The 23,704-nt window shown below is 43.3% G+C and overlaps 1 protein-coding gene and 1 long non-coding RNA gene across 3 annotated transcripts in view; one reads left to right on the plus strand and one right to left on the minus strand.

Moving 5' to 3' along the window:
- The window catches only part of CSMD1 (CUB and Sushi multiple domains 1), a 1,870,054-nt gene that overhangs the window by 1,843,364 nt on the left and 2,986 nt on the right, over positions 1 to 23,704 (minus strand). The gene's annotated exons all lie outside the window — the stretch shown is intronic.
- On the plus strand, positions 7,139 to 10,359 carry LOC144283910 (uncharacterized). The gene is made up of 3 exons (XR_013352406.1): positions 7,139 to 7,332; positions 8,738 to 8,955; positions 9,126 to 10,359. It is a non-coding gene; the product is annotated as an uncharacterized LOC144283910 (long non-coding RNA).

Genomic DNA, 23,704 nt, shown 5'->3' on the forward strand with positions numbered 1-23,704 from the left:
AATATGAATAGTTTTTTAGGAAAGCAGAATGCCTGAATTTAAATTTGGTTTTAGGGCAGCCCGGGTGGCTCGGTGGCTTAGCGCTGCCTTCAGCCCAGGGCCTGATCCTGGAGACCTAAGATCGAGTCCCATGCCGGGCTCCCTGCATGGAGCCTGCTTCTCCCTCCGCCTTTGTCTCTGTCTCTCTGTTTCTCATGAGTAAATAAATAAAATCTTTTTTAAAAAAATAAAAATAAATTTGGTTTTATGAGCTTTCACAAATATTGAGGACAAAATGTATGCATTCACCCATTTACTATGGTACAAACAGATCAAAGTAGAGAGGACTTACATGTTTACAGGAATAAAGAAAATTTGAAGCAAGGACCTACATGCAATTTGAGGATGATCCAAGGTGCTTGTGACCATAACTCATCATGATTATTATGTCTGGAATGGAAATCATTGAACACTTTGTGATAATTCAAATCTTTCTAACTGAATACCAATGACTGTTACCAAAATTAGAATTGAAGAGTTCCAAACTATTTTTCTGGTATTTGGACCAAGTTAATCTACTAAGCTAATGAAAATTAGCTCCAATTTCTAGCCCTCAGTGGGACATACCCCAAGACTCCCACAAGGGACCATGGACACCCAAAACCCTAACCCCCAGTACCTGTCCTAGGGAGGTTGGTAAGTGCATGCCACATGGACATGTTAAATATTTTTGAGACTGACAGATCTAGTCTCATGTGCGCTCTGTGGAAACATAAGGATTGTAGAAAAGCAAATATATTCCTAACAAAAATGTATCATTAAGTTCCCAGAAACCAACCTTCTAATAATTTTTATTTAAGGGGAAAAAAGGAAAAGGAACTATAGAATTGAATTTAACATGTGTCTTGATTAAAAATAACTCAGTTATACTTAAGCTGTAAAAATCCAAGGAATTTATGGTACACTGTCAACATACCCTTCAAGTTACTGAATTTATTATATAAAAGCATCTTTCCCTTATTCACAAGCACGGTTAAAAATACCATCTCAAGTGACGGAAGCATTGGCAATCTAACGCTGCAAATTCCTTTGAGAATTTTTGCCTTTTACAAATTGCTATTTTACTTTATGTCATTTTGTACTTCTGATGCTATTGCATGGAGAGAAATTGACCAGACATCACCGTTTTCTCCAGAGGGTAATGGCTAGTCCAATTAGTCATTGACTGGGAATAATTGAGCAGATAAATGTGTCTTCAAAAAAAATTTCAGGAATCAATCGAAGAAAGAGACTCTTCGTATTCAGAGAATAATTTTAAAGACTGAGAACTGTTATTTCTAATTTGTTTGCAGAGATAGCACAGCAGTAAGGGAAAAGAAAATCAAGGCTGAAACATACTTGAATTGAGTTTATATCAATTCTTCTGTTTTCTTAAGCCTTTTCAATCATCTTTACATTTTCCTCCACTGAACAATTAGTCATAAGATTATTCAACTATTCTCAGAACAAAATAATAATCTTCATCATGAGAAAGTCATTGTGCCTATAACACATATTGATAAATAAGCTCTACTAAAATGTTATTATTTTATGCATAATGGTATGCCTAAATCTTACCAGGGAATACTCTAGATACTTTATATCTTTATAGACACGCTCTCATGAAATTATTCCATTATTATATCTAAATCCTAAGACAATGCTTTTTCCCCATAGCAACTTGAAATTCCCTGTTAAATGTTTCTAATTTTGACAGAGCTTAATATATAACGGTATCTATACTTCAGATCTATACTCAGGCCTTAAATGATTTCATTCTCTAGTTTCAATGAGCTTGAAGACTGAATACTCTTCTTAATCAAATGTTAATCAGGCTGGGTACATTTCACTGATGCAGCATGAGTGCATCAGTGATGAAGCTTCTCTTGTTACAGGGTTCAAGTCCCTCAAGAAGTGTTGAACGAGATAAGAAGGTGGTCAGACTAAAAGGATAAAAGGAAGGTCTAAGTAGTGAACTAACAGTATCACACTTCAAAAGACCTGCACATGCGGTACAGGACTGAGCAGAGCATTCTGGACTTTCCAAAATAATTGAAAATGGTGCATCTATTTCCTCCATAAGGACGATAGGGAGGTAGATATAACATGGCCAGAGCTTCAAAATGGCATCGTTTTGTGTAATTGAACCTGACAAATAAACCAAACCAGCCAAATTAGGTTCATAGGTTAGCTGAGAAAAATAATTTGTTTCATGATGAATTTCAATTCAAATATGAAAAAGGAGAAATGATTTTCATAAGGCAGGAAAGACGCAAATGTCATGTTTCTGAGACAAGATTCTATAAGTACAGGCTCTGTATTCCATAGAACGTGATATCAGAAAATGCAATATTCCAAAATTTACTTCCACATGAACTCCTAGGAAATAATTTCGATGACTGTGGTCCATGTTGATACAATTCTTTATAAGGAGGATGAGTGGCTGACTACCTTTCATTCCCCTCCCAGCTCCACAAGTCCATTTCAGCCCAATAATAGCCTTCCTTGCCTCCACAAACCTTTTGCTGCACATTCACATCTGATGTGGGACCTTGTCAGAGTGTGGGTGAAGGACAGCACCTGAGTTTCTGTTACCCATCGTGCCAGAAAGAGGATCCTTGATTTTCTAAAGCCAGTGAAGGTCTGATGTCCCCTGCCTTACTGGTATCTCCTTAATCAAACCAACTTTTCTCGCCTCTCTGAATGTTGATTTCCAACACTTTCTCAACAAACAGGCCCAGCCCAAAGACAGAGATCTCTGCTTTCAAATATTCACCTCCCAGGTGCAGTAATCTGTTGGCTTGTTTCTGCAACAAACCTGATCATGTCTCCCACACACTTAAAAATCCCTGGCAGCTCATCCTTTCTCCTATTCCCCAAATGGTAGGACGGATTCCACACGACTCAGTGATTTACACAAATCCTCCAACTCTGGGATCACACCCAAGCACCCTGTAGTTTTTACCATGGCTCATGAGCATTCGTGGCTCTGCACATTTTTACCTAGTGTTTTATTTTTTTTTTTTGATTTTTTTTATTTATTTATGATAGTCACAGAGAGAGAGAGAGAGGCAGAGACACAGGCAGAGGGAGAAGCAGGCTCCATGCACCGGGAGCCCGACGTGGGATTCGATCCCGGGTCTCCAGGATCGCGCCCTGGGCCAAAGGCAGGCGCCAAACCACTGCACCACCCAGGGATCCCTACCTAGTGTTTTAAACCAAGGATATTATTTCTCCTGAGAAAACCATTACTTATTTTTCAAAATCCATCCTGAATACTACCATGGGTGTAAAGCTTTGCCCAACTCATTGACCTGCTAGTTCCTGTTTTGATTTCCAAGGTCACTATGGACATGCCCTAATACATCCTTTATCACGGGAGTTGGTGTTTGTATGTTGGTCTTTCTCGTCACATCTTCATCAGTGACTTGTAAGAAACACACAATGCTCACCAAATTAATGTTCTGTAAGGGACGTTTAGGAATTTTCAGTTTGCTGGTGAAAAATATGTCACAAAAGCAATTAATACACATCATAATGTGGCTCTTTATATGATGTCTTCTTTCTCTACTGTAGCCCAAATAGAATGAGATGCAAGATACTCATACAACAGGTTAGCACACATCATATTCAGGGGCCAGTTTATAGAAAATTTATGTTTCTATGTATCATCTATCCATCCCTCCAGTGAGTTAAGAGGAAAGCAAACCCATATCTATTTATCTATCTACTACCTATCCATTAATTGATCTATCTCTCTGGGGAGGTAGAAGAAAAACAAACATCTATCTATCAATCCATCTGTCATCTATCTGCTTGTCTACTCAGGCAGAAAGCAAACCTCTAGTAAGTGATCTCTTTTTACGTCAAAACAACCCAATTCACCTTTAATCTAAAAAATCCATGGTTTATTAAAGTCTTTATGCTAAAGGATTATGATATTAAACATGGTTTTCTAATCTGAATGGATTGATGTCTAGGTGTGCCTGTGATATTGGGAGTTAGGGGGAAGCTTCTGGTCTATGATGGTACTCTTTCTCATCCATACTGTGGACCTATAATCTATCATTTTGAATTTTTAGTGGAGCAGAAAAAAAATGAGGTTTCCATCTAGAGTTTTAATATAGTCTAATTTAAAAATATTTTTCGGATAGTAATCGGATCTCTCAGTTTAAACAAGTAGGGTGTTGTGCTATTCGGAACACGCCCAAAGAAAGAGGGCTTAAATAGCTACTAAATTGAAGGTTTAATTTTCAATCATACTATGGTCAAAATTGGATGGAAATATACAACATGCTGCGTATTTTAGATATTTACTAGGTTTTAAATGATACATATATTAATTATCTCTTCAATATCTAAAAATCTAAAGGCAATTTAATGCTCAGTACTGGAAGACAGAAATGACAGTGTTGTTCGGTCTTGCATAAAATTAACATAAAAATAATCATATGACAAAATGCTCTAGAAGTTGACAAGGAATTGTCCTATGTTATTATTTGAGGCATGGTGCAGGTGCAGTGGGGCTTCAGACATGAATCTTATTCCTGCTTCTGTCATTCATTCACTTCGGGAATTGGGTAGACTGTGAATCTTTCTGATCCTCAGTGCCCTGGTCTGTCAAGTGGGGAGAAGCAAACTATGGAAGGGAATGAGTGAGAAAGCAGCGGGAACAAAAAGACACAAAAACAGTCAAACAAAAGAACAAAAGGTATCAATTCTCATTGCTAATTTTTTTGTACCTTTTATCCTCATCAGCTTTACGAACATAATTCTTGAAAAATGCCCTGTATGACCAAAATGTAGACTTCCACTACAATCCTCTTCTTATGTGATAAAAAGATCTCTTAAAAAATGTAAAGTTGATCTTGATACCACCTTAGGACAACACACGATGTGAACAATAAATACTAAAGGCTTCGATCCTGTTGCTAGAAATAACTCCACTTTTTGAAATGATAGAAATCGTGAGTTACTATTTCATTTAAATACATCATTAAAAATATTTAAATAAAATGCTGTAAATACATAGCCTGACAAATATCATTTCACTCACAACACTGACTCTGTGACAAAGAAAATGTCACTGCTTTGGGTTTTTGTTTAAAAAAAGTCAGAGAGACTTATTTATTTTCTGAATGCAGAATCTCAAAGAAACAAACAAACCAAAAAAATAAGATAAATCTTGATTCCAATCCCCAAAATAAAGTGTTATATGTTTTAGAGTTATTTCAATATTTCAGTAATAAAGTGACAAAATGAGCTTACAGAGGTTGAATTTACTCTACAATCCTTTGTTTACCTGTGACACCTGTGTACTCAAAAAAAAAAAAAAGAAAAAGAAAAAAGAGCCTTCACGGTTCTCTGTGGGGAAGCACCGAGTTGAGCTGGGGTGAAAAGCTGTGCAGGCCTGAATGAGCTTTAGTCTTCACTTTGGTCTTTACTTGGGTCTGTGATTTCTCTGAATCACGTTTCTTCCGGTTATCATAATCTAGAGTTTATGAGGTCAAAAATGGGACTATGGTGACATAAAAATAAAACCTTTGAAAAATGAGATTTAATGCTATCAGGTGCTTATAATGGAAATCAGTAAGGCAATTAATATATTTTTTACATAAATCTCTTAAAATGATTTCAATGTGGATTTCTTCCACATTCATTCCTGAATCATGAATGAGCTCTGGTCTTGCAAAATAATCCATGTCAGCAACATCATAGCAAAATAGACGCCGCTTCAGGTAGGCACTCGTCTCTCTCACTCCATGATAGCGCTCACCTCCATACTCTTAGTCTTTAGAGTGAAAGTTGGCACACACGTGCTATTTGCCATAAATGTTATGAAACTTAAGAAGGGAAAGGAAGAAAGATTCATTTGTGTCTGACATAATTTCTTGAGTTTTAAGTCAGAAATGCATCTAGCAGTAGCTATGCTTTTCACACAAAGATGATACATGCCAATTACAAAGGCATGGATATGAAATGTATAGTATCTTCCTCATTTTTTTGCACATATATGGCTGAAAAATATTTTTGAAAAAAACATAATTTATTTTCTATTATCACAGCTTTTGTACCAATATTAGCGAATTTTGCAAGTTTCGTTTCCTCCAAAATTACCATTTTCACATGGGGAAACCCAAAATTCAAAGAAAAGTTGACTCGTGATTGATTTCTATTTGAGGGAAAACAACTTTTAAACCCTTGTAACCTGTTTTCCAGGAACAATTCATTAAGAACAGACAACACGGATGTTGCATGTAACGTAGAGCAGGAGACTGTCGTGTCTCCCCGAAGCAGCAGCCAACAATGAAGAGAGCCTTAAGGAACTTGGGGGGAAAAAACAGCTTGTGAGAAAAAGTGCTGAGGGAGGACGGAAGACACATAGATAGCTGTTCCCAAGTGTTCTGAGGAATTCAGAGACAAAGAAGGAGCTAAATTATTACCTGCTGCTCCCTCAGGCATGAATGAGGGCACCACGCACCGGTGAGAGGAGCCGGGACCGGGGTCACTACATGGAGACAGAGATTTTCCCTCTAGGGGAACCATAAAACCTGGAGCAGGACACTAAGTGACACTCAAAGAGAAACCATTGACTTTCTTTCAAGGACTCTGAACAAAGAACTTCTGCTTAGGTAGGGAATTTGGTTTATGAGACGACACGATGACAAAGATGACAAACACGTGCTCTGGCTATCTTCATGCCAGCACCGTGGAGCCAGGAGCCGAGCATCGCCTCGTCGCTCACTCTATCTCCCAAATTCTTCTTCCCGGTATCTTGGACCAAAATGAAATGGCATAAATGTCTGTTCAATGAATGAAGAAGCGACACTCATTTTTGGAGGGTAGCCTTGTAAATACCACCTTGTGAACTCACTGGCGTGGGCTGCCATTTTCAAAAATCGAATCATTTGAGGAAAAAAAAAAAAAAGAGAGAGAGACAGAGAGACCGAGAAACCAAGAATCAGACTCTTAAATACAGAGAAGAAAATACATGGTTCCCAGAGGAGAGGTGGAGGGGGCGATGGGGAAATGGGGGGTGGGATGAGGAGGGCACTTGTGATGATGAATCAGTAAATTCTACGCCCGAAACCAAAAAAAAAAAAAAAAGATTATAGCATGTGGATTTTCTGTGGAATTTGATTCTATCACTCCGTATTTTATTCTTCCAGTGTCACAAAGAAGGCAACACAGTGCATTACACCGAAATTATCCAGAATGCTTGGGCAACCAAAAGGAACTGGTGCCATCTCGTATTTATTAAGTGGAACAGCGTACCAAGAAATCCATATTATTTCCTTGAAGCTCCAATATGAGGTGACACTTTATTGTTTTTACTTCTTTTTTGATTATTCTGATCATAGTATTGAGAAAAGATAAATCACCCTTACTGGAAAGTAAAATGCTTGAGGCTGGGGGTTTGAGCTCATTTACTTTGGATCCACTGCAACTCGCACAGGACTTGACTTACAGGTGACACTCAATAAAAGATTCCACAGATAAATAAATAATTCAATATTTGAATCAATTTCAATAAAATATGTGAAATTTAATTGCACTGAAAATATGATTTGCTTCTATCGAAGCATTATGTTTCTCAGTTCGGGTTCTAGAACGTTTTCTAGAGCTTCTGTGGTATGTGTTCCTCTGGAAACCAGCATAAACATCATAGAAACTACTGATGCTACTGAAACCCACAGAGTTTATTCCTGCCCCGTACAGTCAGGAATCAAAAAGTCTCTGCAGTCAAACATGAGATGGGACACCCAGGTGGCTCAGCGCTTTAGGGCCTGCCTTCGGCCCAGAGTGTGATCCTGGGGTCCCGGGATCAAGTCCCACTCGGGCTCCCTGCATGGAGCCTGCTTCTCCTCCCACTACCTGTGTCTCTGCCTCTTTCTCTCTCTCTCTCTCTATTTGTCTCATGAATAAATAAATAAAATTTAAAAATCTTTTAAAAAAATGAGATGAACGATTCTTCGCTAACTTGGTACCATGACAGGTTCTCCACACGACTCCAGGTGAGCTCTATCCCAGAATAACATCACATATTTACCTGCCCCGTGACCAGCACCCTTCATGGGGACGAAGAGGCTTGTTGCCTATGCACTTATTTACTTTGTATTCACCTAGAGGCTTAAAAGAGACATATGAGGTTCTACGGAACGGCTTGGCCTCTTCAGAACTGAACACGGCAGCAGGAGCATCCCTTATTCCTTACGCATCAACCTGAGAAATCCACCACAATCAGCCTGGCTTGCAGAAAACATTTTCCTCCAAAGTCTGTTTCTTGAAGTAAAAGGGAAAATCATTTTTAAACAGGATACTTGTTTAAAACGAAGCGATCCAAGGCCAAGAGAAGCCTTGGATCCCCTGTCTGGACAGGGTTTTATGTCACAGAGCTGAGCCCAGAGCACATTACATGGCAGGTGACATTTAGCTGCAGTATTAAAAGAGTTCCCTGGATTATTTCCAATCTGCATATTTGGAATCTAGATATATTTAACGTTTCTGACAGAACTTTAGAAGATTCTATATACACGAGGCCTACACCATGAGATGCCCAGGGAGAATGACCGCCGCAGGAAAACGATTTCAAGAAAAGTCAGCAGAGAGGCAGGGCAGTTGGCTATGTACAATTCTCGTCAACATCTTTATGATTTTGTTGTAAAACAAATGAATATTGAGGTAGTTTTTTTTGTTTTCACTCATTCTATGGCAGCAGGATTGTGCAGCTGGAAAGGAAGGAGAGAGAATGATCAGAATCAGAGACCTCACATCAGGACAGATGGAGAAGAGCGTCCTTGGTCTTCGTTCTGCAGCTCGAAACACGTGGCCACGACAAGGTGACATTCGAGCCTCAAGTTCCTTGTCGGGAGAATATGAGACGATGAGACACGGTGTTGCGCGGTCTCCCACAGACGTCGTGTGCTGTTGTGTATTGTAAGTACTTTGCAACTATATAAACTTCCGCATAAATAATAAATGTTAATGTCGATCCTGCGGTTTGGAAAAATTAGGAGACAGTAGGTTTAATTCAAAATTTATAGGAAAGAAAGAAAAAAAATTTATAAGAAAGTGCAATTCTGAGGGTGTCGGTGCTTTTCTTACAGCTCTCCTAGAAGCGCTCACATCTGGGGACAGAGCGGGAAAAGGAGGTGTCACATAAGACCCTGTCCAGACAGGGCGACCCCAAAGCCGCAACGGACACGTGCCTTTTCCACGCTCCCATGGATGGTCAGCGGGACCCACTGGTCCCCCTCAATGAGGCACCCGGGCTCTGGATGCACCAGGGTGACTTGCGTTTTTTCAAAAGGGTTGCGAAACACCAGAGCAAATGGGCTCAGAGAGTAATTAATTTCAACTCACGCTAATTAAAGGAAGTACCTGCTGCATGTCATCGTCATCGGAGGAGAGAAACTGCAGATTGCTGAATTCGATGCATTAGAAATGCGAAGGGAGAAAGAAAATCTCCCCCAGCCCCCCCCCCCCCCATGGATTACTCGTACCTCCCGGCTGCAAGTGGCTTATTGAATTTAGGCCACTCGGCTGTAACCCTCTAAGTCCGTATTGATTAGCTGATTGCTGCTATGCTTAGAACCGAAGTCAGAGGACGTCAGGGCAGAAAGGGAAAGAGCCAAATCCCATCTTTCTGGGACACAAAGAAACTGAAGCGCCCCGTTTGGAGGCCCCCGACGTAGACCTCAGCAGAGCTGGGGGCTCCCCCCGCCCCGCGGGCTGCAGGTGCAGCTGCTCCCCGGAGCGCTGGGCTGAGCGCACGGTAGGCCAGGGCGCCCCCGCAGGCTCTCCAGGCCTCCCCGACGCTGCGACGGTCACGAGCTCGGGCCACATTATTTGCAGTAACAGCGAAGAGAAAAAACAAAACCAAACAAAACCAAAACCCCCCAAACCAGCCGATACTGTCTATGGAGCCCAGAGCCATCCGAGAGGAGCCAGTCGGGGAGGGCTCCCATGGTTTCCTGTGGGGCTCACGTGGGCCACCTCTGGGGAAGGAAAAGTCATTTATTATGAGGGAAATCTGCTTGAAAGAGGAACCGTTGTCCGATGGACGTTTATGCCCTTTCTGGTTTGAAGTGGAGCTTTTGTTTAGTTGTACGGAGAACCTCCTAAATACGAGGGTCCCCAGTCGGTGTGTGATTGTTAGGGACCAGCACAGATCATGTGGGCTTTTTTTTTTTTTTTTTCTTTAATGTGCGTCTAGGGGCACCTGGAGGCTCAGGGGTGGAGCACCCGCCTTCAACCCAGGGCGTGACCCCCCCCCACGTCGGGCTCCTTGCACGGAGCCTGCTTCTCCCTCTGCCTGTGTCTCTGCCTCCCTCTCTCTCTCTTTCCTGAATAAATAAATAGCATCTTAAAAAAAAAAAAAAGTATGTGTGCAAGTGCATGGACTAGCTGCCCGGAACAGCACAGCAGCTCCTGCACTTACATCCTATCCCCGGCTAGTGACGGCGTCTTCTTAACAAGACGCGACAGTGTGTCCTGGAACATGCGTCTCATGCCAGCGTGTAGCCGGGTCCTGGTGCCCCTCTGGCATCGCGTGCTGCTTCAGCTCCCGCACGCACCAAGTCCATAGGGACCAAACTCTTCAAACCGACTTTGTAACGTGTCCGGACGAGTTGGGTAACATAAAAACCAGCTCGGGAACCCGGGCGGCGCGGCCTCACCCGGCCTCAGCCTCTCACCGGGCTTGCCCACCTCGACCCCGCGCCGGCTGCCCGGGGCTGCGTCACCGCGGGGAGAAGGTTGATTTGGCGGGTACGTTGCACGCCGGTTCCGTCCAATGGCCCGTTCTTCAGCACATCCTCCCTGAGGAGCTGCTGGGCCTCGGCCGTTGTCTTCTTCTCATGCTGCCCTTGGCCGGGTGCGGCCCACCTGCTCCTGGACGGAGCCTGGACGGAGCCCGGCAGGTGCCTCCTGCACCACTGGCTGTGCCGCTGGACACGCCGGCGTTGTCCCTGGGCCTGCCTGGGTCCCCACCGGGGGTCCTGGGCTGCTTCATACGCTGTTGACCATTAGGGTTGCACTTGTCAACTAATGTCTATCTCATTAAAAAAAAAAAAAAAAAGGTATCTACCTGGTCATGTAGCCCGTTGAGACCTGGCCAGACGGGGCGTGGACTGTCGTGCAGAGCCATGGCCCGCAGGGCCAGTCCCGGCAACAGGGAGCGGAGTGGAGCAGGCCCGCTGCAGCCACAGCACCGCCCCCGTCACTGATTCCTGTTTCCTCTCTTCCTGCGGCGCAGGCTGGACACGCACCGGGGAGGGTGGGAGGGTGGGCGCGGGCTGCACGCTCGTGGGTGGCCTCCTGTGCGTGGGGAGAGCCATCCCCTCCTGGCTGGGCTCTGGACTCACCTGTGAGCGCACAAGCCTCCCAAGGGCCACGTGGTGGCCCGGGGCATGGAGGACACGTGGGGCGAGCCCTCCCTGGGGTCACCCGAGCCAAAGGCCAAGGCACAGAACCAGGGACAGGTTGCTCCCAGGCGCTGGGCGCTGCAGGAGGTGGCGTGGGCAGGGCCAACCAGGGCAGGAGCAGGAGCAGGAGCAGGCCAGGCCTTCTCCAGGAGCCGCAGAGTCCTGTTCCCCAAAGGCTTCAGGGTCGCTGTGTGCTTGTCACAGCTCACATGACAGACACACGCATGGCATTGAAGGGTTTGCATTTTGGGGCACGCTAGGGGGCTCAGGGGTTGAGCCTCTGCCTTTGACCCAGGTCGTGACCCCGGGGTCCTGGGATCGGGCTCCCTGCACGGAGCCTGCTTCTCCCTCTGCCTGTGTCCCTGCCTCTCTCTCTGTGTCTCTAATGAAAAAATAAATAAAATATTAAAAAAGAAAGAAGAAAGAAAGAAAGAAAGAAAGAAAGAAAGAAAGAAAGAAAGAAAGAAAAAAAAAAAAAAAGAAGAGTTTGCATTCTGCTCATGGCCCCTGGAGTTCTAAGTAGCCTCTTCTGAACGTCTCAGTCACATGACCCTAGAAAGACCATCTTATTCTAACATCACGATCTGGGATTTCTTTCTGTCTCGAACACGGAGACCGCTACCTATCAACGTCTCGACCCGGGCGTGCAGCCTTAGAGCAGGAGGGTGAGGTGTGGGCAGTTTCTTCAATCCGATGGTCAATCATATACTGGAGTCATTAGACACCCCACTGGAGAGCCTAAATCAGAAGAAAAAGGCCAGATTACACCGACTGCCTTCGCATGATGGATTGCCCCATGTTTAGCGGGAAAAGCGAAGGCTTCAGTCCGTGGATGAGGCCCTGAGCATTTTAAAGATTCTAATCACCCGAGAGTCTCCTTCCACCTCACCGATCGTACTTTCAGAAAGGTGAGAGATTTACTATATTGCCCACAAAGACCTAATCTATCTGTGTTTGCACAAGCCTCAACCAGCAAGTCGCCCCATTCCCCGTGTGCCTTTCTTTAGAACAGCCTCCGAAAACGAGTAAATAAAAATAGGCCTCAGACACTTCTTGAGCCAAACCAGGCAGTCAGAGAAAGGTATGAGCTCTTTCAGAACCCGAGAGCATCGCACGGCTGTCGGGGATGCTCACAACCAACACCCTGGATGTGTAGACAGATGGACTTTCCAGAACGGTCCTACTCTGAGAAGTGTCCTACGATTTTCTTTTATTGTCCCCCTCACGGTCACTTCAGAGGTCCCAGGCTTCCCGGTCATAAGTGACTATAAAACACATCTCTAAGTGGCTTTGCTGAGCTTTTCGTATTATTCAAGCTGAATGTGACGCGCGAGGTCAAATTATGACTTTGATCCTATTAGCACTTGGCCTTTCTGAGAAATCTCAGTAATGTTCGTGTGTCTGTAAATGAAGTAAGGAATGGAAAGGCGTTTAGTACATCCTGAAGAGTTCTAGAAATTATTATTAGGATGACTCTTCTAAATGGAGGTACGTATATCCAGATAGAATTATTAATCTTCACTCATAAAAAAATGTCTCTCTAAAAAAACAAGGCTTCCTCCAATATTACTTCTGGGGCCATACTCTGAATTGGTAGTCTAATTTCTTAGTTGCTAGAATAAAGCAGTTGCTAACATTTATTTAAGATTAGTAACCGCCAGGCAGTCCGCTGAGCCTTTTACACATGCTTATTCATCTAATCTTTATAGTATTGAGTCCAGTTAACATCCCCTTTGCAAAGATGAGAAAACCCGGTGTCACAGAGTTTCCTGGTTTTCAGGAGGGCCCAGCTTCCCGGAGGACGCCGTCAAGTACGTGCAACTGGGCACTTCACGTAGGTATCTTCTCCGTCACACCTGAGCGCACGAAAACTCAGACGAATGATTTCCATCACGTGACACGAACCGTCACTCGAACTGATGAACAAGTTTCCACTTCAGAAAAGTCGTTTCCTAATTCAAGTTATTTTATTTATTTATTTACTTATTTATTATTATTATTTTTAATAAATTGATTTTTTATTGGTGTTCAAATTGCCAACATATAGAATAACACCCAGTGCTCATCCCGTCAAGTGCCCGCCTCAGTGCCCGCCACCCAGTCACCCCCACCCCCCCGCCCACCTCCCCTATTTATTTATTTTTAAAGATTTTATTTTATTAATTTATTCACACTGAGAGAAGCAGAAACCCAGGGAGAGGGAGAAGCAGGCTCCATGCAGGGAGCCCCATGTGGGACTCAATCCCGGGATTGGGATCACGCCCTGAGCTAAAGGCAGATGCTCAACCGCTGAACCATCCAGGCATCCCTAATTCAAGTCATTTTAATCATTAAGACATTTAAGCATGGAATTTAGCATGTGATTGTACCATGTTAGGCAGTCCCAACCAATAAATATTTCAGGGGTAGAACATAACACATCACGCTCTCCAGAATTAAATACTCCACAAAGGCGATCATGGCACCCCCACTCTACTGATGGAAAACACATATCTAAGTAACACCAAGGAAGCAGAGCGCTGGGTCTTCAGCAACGTAAAAGACATCACCGTAGTTAACTTTTTAACAAAGCTGTCCAATCCTTTAACACATTTCATCCTCCCGAGGGTCCCGTAGCATCTCGGCAGCCCGCCCCCCACCGCGGCTCTGGACCATCTCAGAAGAGTCAACGTTGTGCTTCCCCGGCTGCCAGGAGGGTCTTTCTACACCGACCCCCAGAACCTTCCTGGCCAGACTCACTTCCCAGAGCATCACGTCAGGGAAGACACTGCGTGGTCCCACCAGCCTGGGACAGAGAGCCAGGACGGGGGAGACAGAAGGCCAGTCTGGTCCTGAGGGGGGAGCCAGATGCTGGGTCATCAGGAGGCTCGCGGGCTCCCAGGAGAAGACTGTTCGCTTACACGGAGTTCCTTCTGCCTCAGGTTTCCCAGGGAATCTGTCCAACACACTTAGGTTCTCTGATCCAAGTAAAAGGCAAGTTGTCATCCTGAACTTGAAGGTCATCTCAAGTTCACAAATCTTATCATCTATGTTTCTCATCAATGGTTTGACAAGACCTACTTGTCCTTTTCTTTCAGATAATCCTTTTTTTTTAATTTAAGAACTATGATTTTATTATAGAAGTCTGATGTGGTTATCCCAAATTCAAACATTTAAACATCATTGGTGTAATGTATGCAGCTTTCCAGATATTTTTACACGTGCATAGGAGTAGTAGTATTTTGAATCTTCACCTCAGTCCTTTTACCGTGGAAGCCCTTGCATATAGACTCTACAGTGCATTGCACGATTTCTTTAGCTATTGTAGGACAATGGACATTTAAGCTCTGTCCAATTTTTCCCTATTAGAGGGAGAGCTAAAAATAAATAAGCATATATTGCCCGAAACGGTATTACATTTTTGGGTTAAAATATCTGATACTTTACAATTTTGATTGGTATGAGCAACTTTTCTCCGCCCTGACTTTTTCTACACGTACCGCTTATACGTGGACGCCGTCTTCCCACCTGCCCGCTCATGTGGGTCGTACGAATCGCAGTTTCACAAATCCATTGTTGACAGATGGTATTTTTTAATCTATAGTCTTTTGATCAATAATAAATTTAGAGACCTTTTCCTACATATTTTATTTATTTTTGCTCTGTATGCAAAACCTATTCCTATTCGTTGCCCACTTTTAGGTCCTCGGCCCTTTGCTTAGTCACTGTACGATGCTTTTTCTGTATTAACCTATTTCTAGGCGTGTGTAGTGGGTAGATTCTTCAGGTGGCCGCCATGATCCTCACCTCTTGATGTTTATGCCCTTGCGTGAGAGCGGGCCTGGGTCTTGTTTCCAATCAATAAAATTGGGTAAAAGTGATGGACTATATGGGATTGTGTGTCTTGATCACGTGATTACATGTAATATCGTAATATCCAATTTGCCTGAGTCTCTCTTTCGCCACGTTGGGAAGGTCCGTGTGGCAAGAAATCATGGACCGCCTCTAGAGCCGAGGGTGAGTTCTGGCCAAGGGCCAGCAATAAACTTAAGCTCTCAGCCCTACAACCACAAGGAATGGAATCCTGCCAGCCCCTGAGTCATGCTAGGAGGGGGTCCTTCCCCAGCTGAGCTCCAGATGAGAATGAAGTCCCAGCCAACACCCTGATGACAGCCCGTGAGACCACAAGCAGAGGACCTGCATGACCCAGCCAGCAGTGCACAGACCCCTGACCCCCAGGAACTGTAAGATCCTACACGTGTGCTGCGTCAGCTGCTGGTTTGTGGGGATCATGTTGCGCAGCAATAGACACCTAATGCAAGCAGTGCCCGATGGACTTCCCCTCCCATTTGTCCTTCTAGCCCTTAACCATTCCTGGGGGCGTTTTGTCTTGCAAAGAGAAGAGATGTGGGGAACAGAGGACAATATAACACGACCTTGTGACAAATGCCTTTGGCTCTCTGTCTCTCCGCCCTCTTAACTTGGGCCAAATGATGAGTAGTCGTTAAAAAGCATAAAAATACTATGTCCAGTGGTGTTGTAATAGTGTTGTATGGAGACAGAGGGTAGCTACGCCCATGGTCAGAACAGCAGGACGTATGGAGAAGTTGAGTCAATAGGTTGCACACCTGAGGCTGACGTAACGTTGTGTGTCAACTATACTCGATTAAGTTTTAAATTAAAATAAAAAATAGAATAAATTGAAAATAACAGGCATAACACAGGGGCTCAGATCTCATACTCCGATTTTAAGGCTGCAGGAAGTAACATCGGATCTCTAACTCACACACTTTTTTCCCTCCTACTCACAGGGTCTGTTCCAGGCCAGCTCACAAAAGAAAGGATAGTCACTTCACTTTGACATACAACACTTTGTTATTTTTTTTTTTACCAACTCTTTTTAAATGGCCTCTTATTGTCCATCCAACATAAAACTGAAAAAAAAAAAAAAAACGCATCCGCTAGGAGGTATAAATCACACCTCAAAGTTTGGTGTGGCTATAGGGTCAGGTCAGAAGACCCCACGTCTTTTAAACACCCTGACAGCGCATCCCTTCGGGTTCTCTCATCGCCACTAAGGAACACTGGGAAGGTAATTTTGTATTTGCAGTGGCACAAGAAAGAGACTGATAAGTTTTTCTTTGTTCCATAATCGTCTTATGTAATTCTTTTAAATTAAAAAGCTGAGACATGAAATAGTCATGAAGATCAAAACGACAATTGTAAGTTGACATATCTGCTGTACCAGCTCTAATATCATCAAATTATTATCGCTAGGAGAAAAAAAAAATGCAAATGCCCCAGACAAGCTACTTTGTATCTAAAGAGAAACAAATATGAAAAGAAAAAAAAAAGAAAGAATGAAATAAGCACAGCAAAACGGGTAATTTGGATATAGGGTCTCAATGTGAACTATTCTGATGCCTTCTAGCCTGGGTATGGGAATGCACAAATCACAACGCATTTGTCCCTGACTTGAGGAGCTCATTCCTGATACGTTCCACAGGTCATCTGTATTCTAGACGTCTTTTCAAAAAAAATTTTCAACATATTAATCCGAGTCACTTAAAAAAAATGGACAGAATCCTATACATGAGAGCATTTGTTTATTCATTGAAGAGATAATGAAAGTACAAGGAAACGCTACAGTAGTGGGACAGTTGGAAGGTGGCCTTTTAATTCTGTGGGACTTTAAATCTACAACATAAGAACGATATCAACAAATAAAAGGAGCAAGCAAGGAACATTTTTAACGATCTTAGACTCCCGGTGCTCTGTGCTATGACCAATGGCTGTGAAACGTGGTGAGTGACGAGGCCACGTGAAGCCAGGGAGACTGGGGGGTCAGCTGTGGGCGAGGGACCTAGAAGTAGACTCCAAGCTCAGTGGGCTTGAGGTCGAAGAGAGCAAAGGTCAGACTGGAGGGCCAGTCACTAGCAGGCAGCAGAGAGGTAGAGCTGGACAGAGACTGAAGCCATTTATAAAGGATCCGCAAGGCCGCGCGGGGGAGGCACACCCGCTGGTGTAGACACACACGCAGTACGTAGGGCGCCAGTGGCCACTGCCCGTAAACCAGTAACCAAAACACGCTTCCCCCCACACCCAGTGCTCTGTCCGTATGATTTTCTGGGGGTCATGACAACAAAAACAACAGTAAAGAGCATCACTCATGGAACCCGGGGAAAAAAATTCCAAAAAAGGACATCACTTATTTGCTTCCAAGAAAGAGATTCCTGGTCCAAACAAGCGGTTGACCCACTGGCTGTGTGAGGAAAGGAGGCCAGGCATCAAATCAGTTGTGTATGTGCCTATTTCAGGAAACAGTCCCAGGGCAGTAGTTTGTATTCCTTCCCACCTGGGCCTCTGGCTGTCAGGAGCCACCAAAGAATTTCTGAGAAGCATCCGTATTTATAGGCTCATCTCCATGCTTGACCTGACCCCCTGGACAGGCTATTGTTTGGAAGGGGGCAGGGGGGTGCATTTCTCATTCAACATCCTCATTCTCTCTGACTTTGTTCCTGTCTCCTTCCTCCTCCACTCATGGAGGCTCTACCAATTTTCCACCTCCTATGGGAACTCCTCCCTTTATCTGCGTGGCATCTGCTGTCTGCATCACCGTCCAATATTTGAACACATAGTAATTCGGTCAGTAACTTGAGGCCTTTGGTTTAGTTTTTAGTAACAATGAAAGCTCCTTGAGGGTAAGCCCAGAGTCGACAACTTCATTGTTGAAGTGTGCAGGTAAACAGTAAAGAACTCATGAATTCCAGTTACCTGGGATTGAGTTATTCGAGCCGGTACGCACCACGACTCCGCAAGTGAACAAAAGGACTACTCTTATTTAAGAGACCAGACTTCCCAAGTCTCTTCTTAGACTCCCAGGTCTTCATTGTTTAGGATGGTAACAGACTAACACCATACATATTTCCCACAAATGAGAGTAGTTCTACCTACATACTTAAATATACTGATAAGAGCTATTTCCACCTAACGGTAACAAGATGATGTCCTTCACCTGACTTTCTCTTGAGATCATCTACGAATTAAAAAAAAAAAAAAAGTGTTGGGATTTAGAGTCTGAAAATTTCCTATTGTTTCCATGGAAAGTGGAGCACGCATCTTGAGCAGGTAACCTGCCACCTCAAGTATATGGCCAACACCACAAACAAAATAAAATCCTAATGGCTGGATTTGTCTTAAGTTGCTCACAATAATTATATTTTGTAAGAAAGGAGGAAAAGAATGAGACAGAACAAGAAATGCCAGATTGATGCCGAAGAAATTTACATTTCTAGAGCATAAAGGGAAGTATCTGCTCAATTCAGTTAATTTCTTGTAAAAATGTGACCTTTCTTATGTTGTCAGGGTCCCTCTTCTTTTCTGTAGGAAGTGCCAATCATTCCCTGCAAGTCTTAACTATCCACAGCTGTATTATACATCAAAGTACACCACTTTCCTAGCCATAAAAAGAAATAGTTTGAAACAGGGAGACAAAATTTGTTGATGGCCTCTGAACAATACTCTCAAGGTCCATTCTTTGAAAGAAAAGTGAATATCCTTAACTCCAGCAGAACCCATTTTCATAAGAATGAGCTGTGTTTAACTTTCTGTTACCCTGAAGACTATCCATTTGCATAAAAGCCAAAGGTTTGCAGTCTTAATTATCAACTTACTGATAGAAAAAGGAAGTGACAGTCCACTCGGAGAGTCATCAGGCAAGACTGTAAGAAGCACGGTCATGTCAATGGTGGGGAATTTTATAGGAACATCAAAGGTGAGAGTCCACTATATATTTTTACGTGAATATCAAGTTCATGTAGAAAATTACTCACTTGCAAAAGATCAATAAAGACGCTTTCTATTAAAAACAAAAGGAGAAATAAATAAGTTTCTCTGAATAAAGGCATAGGGATTCACCGGCATCTGGAAAATGACTGCTTAGAATTCGCAATTAATTTCAAAGGCTTTTAATTCATTAGAGATCACTCCCCAAATAATTCTAATTTTAATCTCACATTTAGCTCTTCCTTACATAACACTAATCATATCAGAGTACACTAAACAGTAAGAGAAAAAAATAAAATCATTCATTCCCACTGTATTTTTATATGAAAGAGTATAATTATCCCTTGAAGTCTTCCTATAATATAAACATTATGGACAAGGAGCTTGGATCTCATCTTCGCTGTAAGACCAGTTTAAAAAAAAAAAGAAAGATTAAAAACAGCATAGAATGATGAACACCAATGATGGAGGCCCTAATGATAAAGAAGAAATCTTCTGAAATAATTGCACAATTTCATACTATAGTGTATTCATCTTGGAGTCAGTAGGGGCTAATTAGCCTGTGAAGTCTCAATGAGTGGGCTATTAGATTCTGATGCCTTTTATTGAAACGGAGGAAGAATTGGTAGATATATAAAAGATACACATATATAAATGCAGATTTCCAACACCTCCTAAAATCTGTTTATTGAAAATCACTCGGTTGGGGGAGGGGAGCCTTAAAATTTGCATTTAAACCAAACCTCCACTGATTCTTATGCATACAGAGTTTGCAAAAGGCTATTCAAAAACTCTACATCCTGGTCACAATGCCAACACCTACCATGATAAAGGTGACACAATTAGTACAAAAAAACAAAAGGTTGCCACAATAATAAAATGGGGAAATGCTCCAAACCCTCAAAAGCGGCTCTGATTCCATTGCAGCTCCCCCGGTTTACAGTTATCTGGATCATTCCGACAGAGAGTTGGGAGGCACACCTGTAATATCCAGATGCCATATTAGTTTTTCTTGAATTTTATTGAGGCTCAGGATCTCCAAAATCCATCAAACCAAGAGTCCGGCCAATATTTTACATGATTTAAGTCTCAGGTTGCAACTAGTCTAAGAGTGACTAGTGGGTGAAAAAACTGAGAAATGCCGCCAACAACCTGACTTCTTCGTGACTCTATTTCCTTTGATCTCACATCAGTAACAAGGGTAGTTTTTAAAGCACGGTGTATTATGCAGGATGTATCGTTTGACTGACAATGGGGCAAAATTATGTTAAGATTGTTAGTATTAAGGTAGAAGACTGGAAAGATTAAGACTGTTAGTATCACAAGGGATCGCTTTTATTCTACTTATATTTGGAGAGAATGGTAATACTGAAATAACCCTTTTCCTTTTACAGCTCCCCCCCACCCCCAAGCTAAATCTAGTATAAGATAAAGCAGGAAGATTTCCATGAATAAATTGCAAAAATGCACGAGACCTAAAAGATATAGTAGCTATTTTTAATAGGGGTCCATGCCTGCATGTTTTTCTCCTTCACCAAAGAAGTTTAAGCTGGAGATAAACATTGCCACTGTGGGCCACAGTAACACTGACTTTAAATCAAGTAAATTTGTTGAAATGTTATCCCTCAGTAGAATGTTTATAATATATTCAGGAGTGGGTTTTGTTAAATGAGACAGTGTGCCTAGTGGATGATGAAATCTCTCATCCAGCTAGAACATAGATGTTAGGGACAAAGAGAGATCATGCAACTTCCCTAAAGCGACGGTGGCACTTTCCTCTCCCAGAAATTAGTGGTTGATATCAATGGCTTAAAGACATTGCAGCTACACTCAAAAAATAAAATAAATAAATAAGAGTGAAAATAAAGTACTTCATAGTGCATCCGAAGAGGTTGCTTTGTGGGGATGGGGGGCGGGGAGTTGCAAGAAGCGTTATTTTCACAAAATTCCTATCATCAGTAGGAATTCGAACCATCAGTTCGTTTTAACCAGTTCAATGAAAGGATCTTCTTGTACTTAATAGATGATAGATAGATAGATAGATAGATAGATAATATATATAGATAGATAATAGGAATATATATTATATATATATAATGAATTTTAATCCTATCACTTATGGGCCTCAGTACCAGGGAGTAAATTCCACCTTAAATATAGAGCATATCAATTAGTCGAAGATAAAGTCATCTTAAAGTCACTGTGGAAGAGGCTATTTCCTTGCACTGAGGCAAGGACCTCAATAGGATTATTCAGTCTGCATACCCGCCAGCCGATAGGCTGTCCTGAAGTGGACATCCACGGAGCTCAGCACAGGGGCTGTACCATGAGGGCAGGGTCAAAGGTTGGATTTCCTTTAGGACTAATTAGTCTCAGCCCAACCAAAGTATTTATTTCCTTGCTTCAGGTAGGTGGCACACCCAAGCCAGTTCCGGTGTTTCAAACAATTCCCATCTCTGGTCCTTAGAGTGGTTGGAACAGAGGGTAGAAGTGGTTTGAGTCTGTCCTTTACCGACTCTGGTCCAGCAATCCTACGCCCAACACCCAAAAGGTACAAATACGGTAGGTTGTTTGTAGAACAGCTACACCTCGACCCAGATGTCCTCCTCTGAATTATTACCGACATAAACGAAATATAAATAAGCCCACGTAGCTCTGTCACCTACTCTGTGCAGGGACTACTCATTCAACTCCTCCAGTCTACAGGGCAATGAACCTAAGGGGAGGAGATACCAAAGGCCAAAGGGAAAGTGTCGCTTAAATCGCGTGTACGCCCGTTGTAGTGGCTGATTTTCACTATGAGCTCAGCAGAAAACCGACCAGAGGCACATTTAGAATTCAGTAGAGCACAGAGTATTTAATATGCCATTTGCATTTTGACAGCTTAGAAATGTCTACACTGGATTTGCTGTATCCTCTGCAATGAGCACTAACCGGCCACTGAGCCTTTGTTTATCTATTTCTTAAAGGAAGCTGAACCATTTTCTTGACATTTTCAAAGCACTGTTGGTTGTTGGAGACAAAAAAAAAAAAAAAAAAAAAAAACCCGGAGACTGAGGAAGCATTGCCCTCAGGAGGAGCCGGTTTCGCCTGCAGGAACTTAGAAGCCTGTACGGGGCCAGTCTACTTCTCCAGCGTGAGCTGCGAGCTGAAAGCCCATATGCAAGTAATGATGGCCTGTCCCCTCGAGGCCTGTGGGCGCGGAGGTGCTTGAGGCCTGGGGGGCATTCCTGCCATCTCACCACCTGCTCTTTGCTCCCCTGGACTTGCCTATAGAGATCTCACTGTCCCACTACTGAAGTTTACAAGACCTGCCACTTTGGAGGAAAGCCTTCCCCCTGCTCACCCTTTCACGGATTTAAAATCCCAAACTCAGAACACATAGGTTGCCCAGAAGCACCAGAGCTTTCGGCCAAACAGCTCCTCACCGAAAAACAAAACACAAAAACTTAACCCCCTCACAAGGCCAAAAAAGCAATACGCATGATTAGCTAAGAAAATCACCAATGTAGAAATCTTAACTTCCCTTATACATGACTCACCTTTACTATATGATGTGTCGGGGGTTTTTCCCGTGAAAGCCATTTATTCACGGGAATTCCTGGCTTCCCCAGGAGGGAGTATATGTGGAGTTGGAGTTGCTCAACCATAAAGCAGATGTGGCCAGCAAATATAAGGTCTGGGCATCCTTCTGGGTGATGTGAATTGTTAACAAGGTAACTCATCTAGAAGCATGCACATTTGGGAAGGTTTCTCTCTCTCTCTCTCTCTCTCTTGCTCTCGCTCTCACTCTCTGTATGCGTGTACGTGTGTGTTGAGTGATATGGTCGTTGTGAAAATTTGGTAATGAAATGCATGCTTAAATCCCTATGCGGGGCGGGTCAGTGAACGTTAGAACTAGCTGGGTGGGTTGGTGACTGTAAGAACTGGGGACCCTGATAAGCACCCCACCTTTGGCTCCCAGGCTTCCTGCAGGGAGACCATAGAGCTACTATTGGGTGCTTCTTTTTTTTTTTTTTTTTTTTTTGACACTTTCTGGGCAAAGCTTGCAAATCACTGCATCCCCGTCGCTGCACAGCCACAAGAAACAACCGAGGAGCAAAGCAAACTTTGCGCACCCAAACAGCCGGTAGATCAGCTCCAGACAAGGGTGCAAATCGCAGAGCTCACGGAATGCGTTACGCCACGTAGGTGCTGGATGAGAACTCTTGCAAGCCTTCCTCCGTCTCCCGTGGGCCCTGAAACTGTGCTGTGTGTGAGGAGGGACGACCTTTACAATAGTAATGGTCAGAAACAGCAAACAAACAAAAGGACCTGAGCCCTGAACCCCGGGGACCCCCCCCCCCCAGGTTGCACCGACGCGTAAAGCACGACCAGCTGAAGCCGGAGCCCCGGGGAAGGACGGGCCCCGGGTTCGCGCGACCGCAGCCCCTGCAGCCTTGCACGACTCCGCAAACGGGTCACGGACTGCACACCCCGCGCATCACAAACTCTCC

This window comes from Canis aureus, chromosome 15, assembly GCF_053574225.1.
Source record: "Canis aureus isolate CA01 chromosome 15, VMU_Caureus_v.1.0, whole genome shotgun sequence".
NCBI lineage: Eukaryota > Metazoa > Chordata > Mammalia > Carnivora > Canidae > Canis > Canis aureus.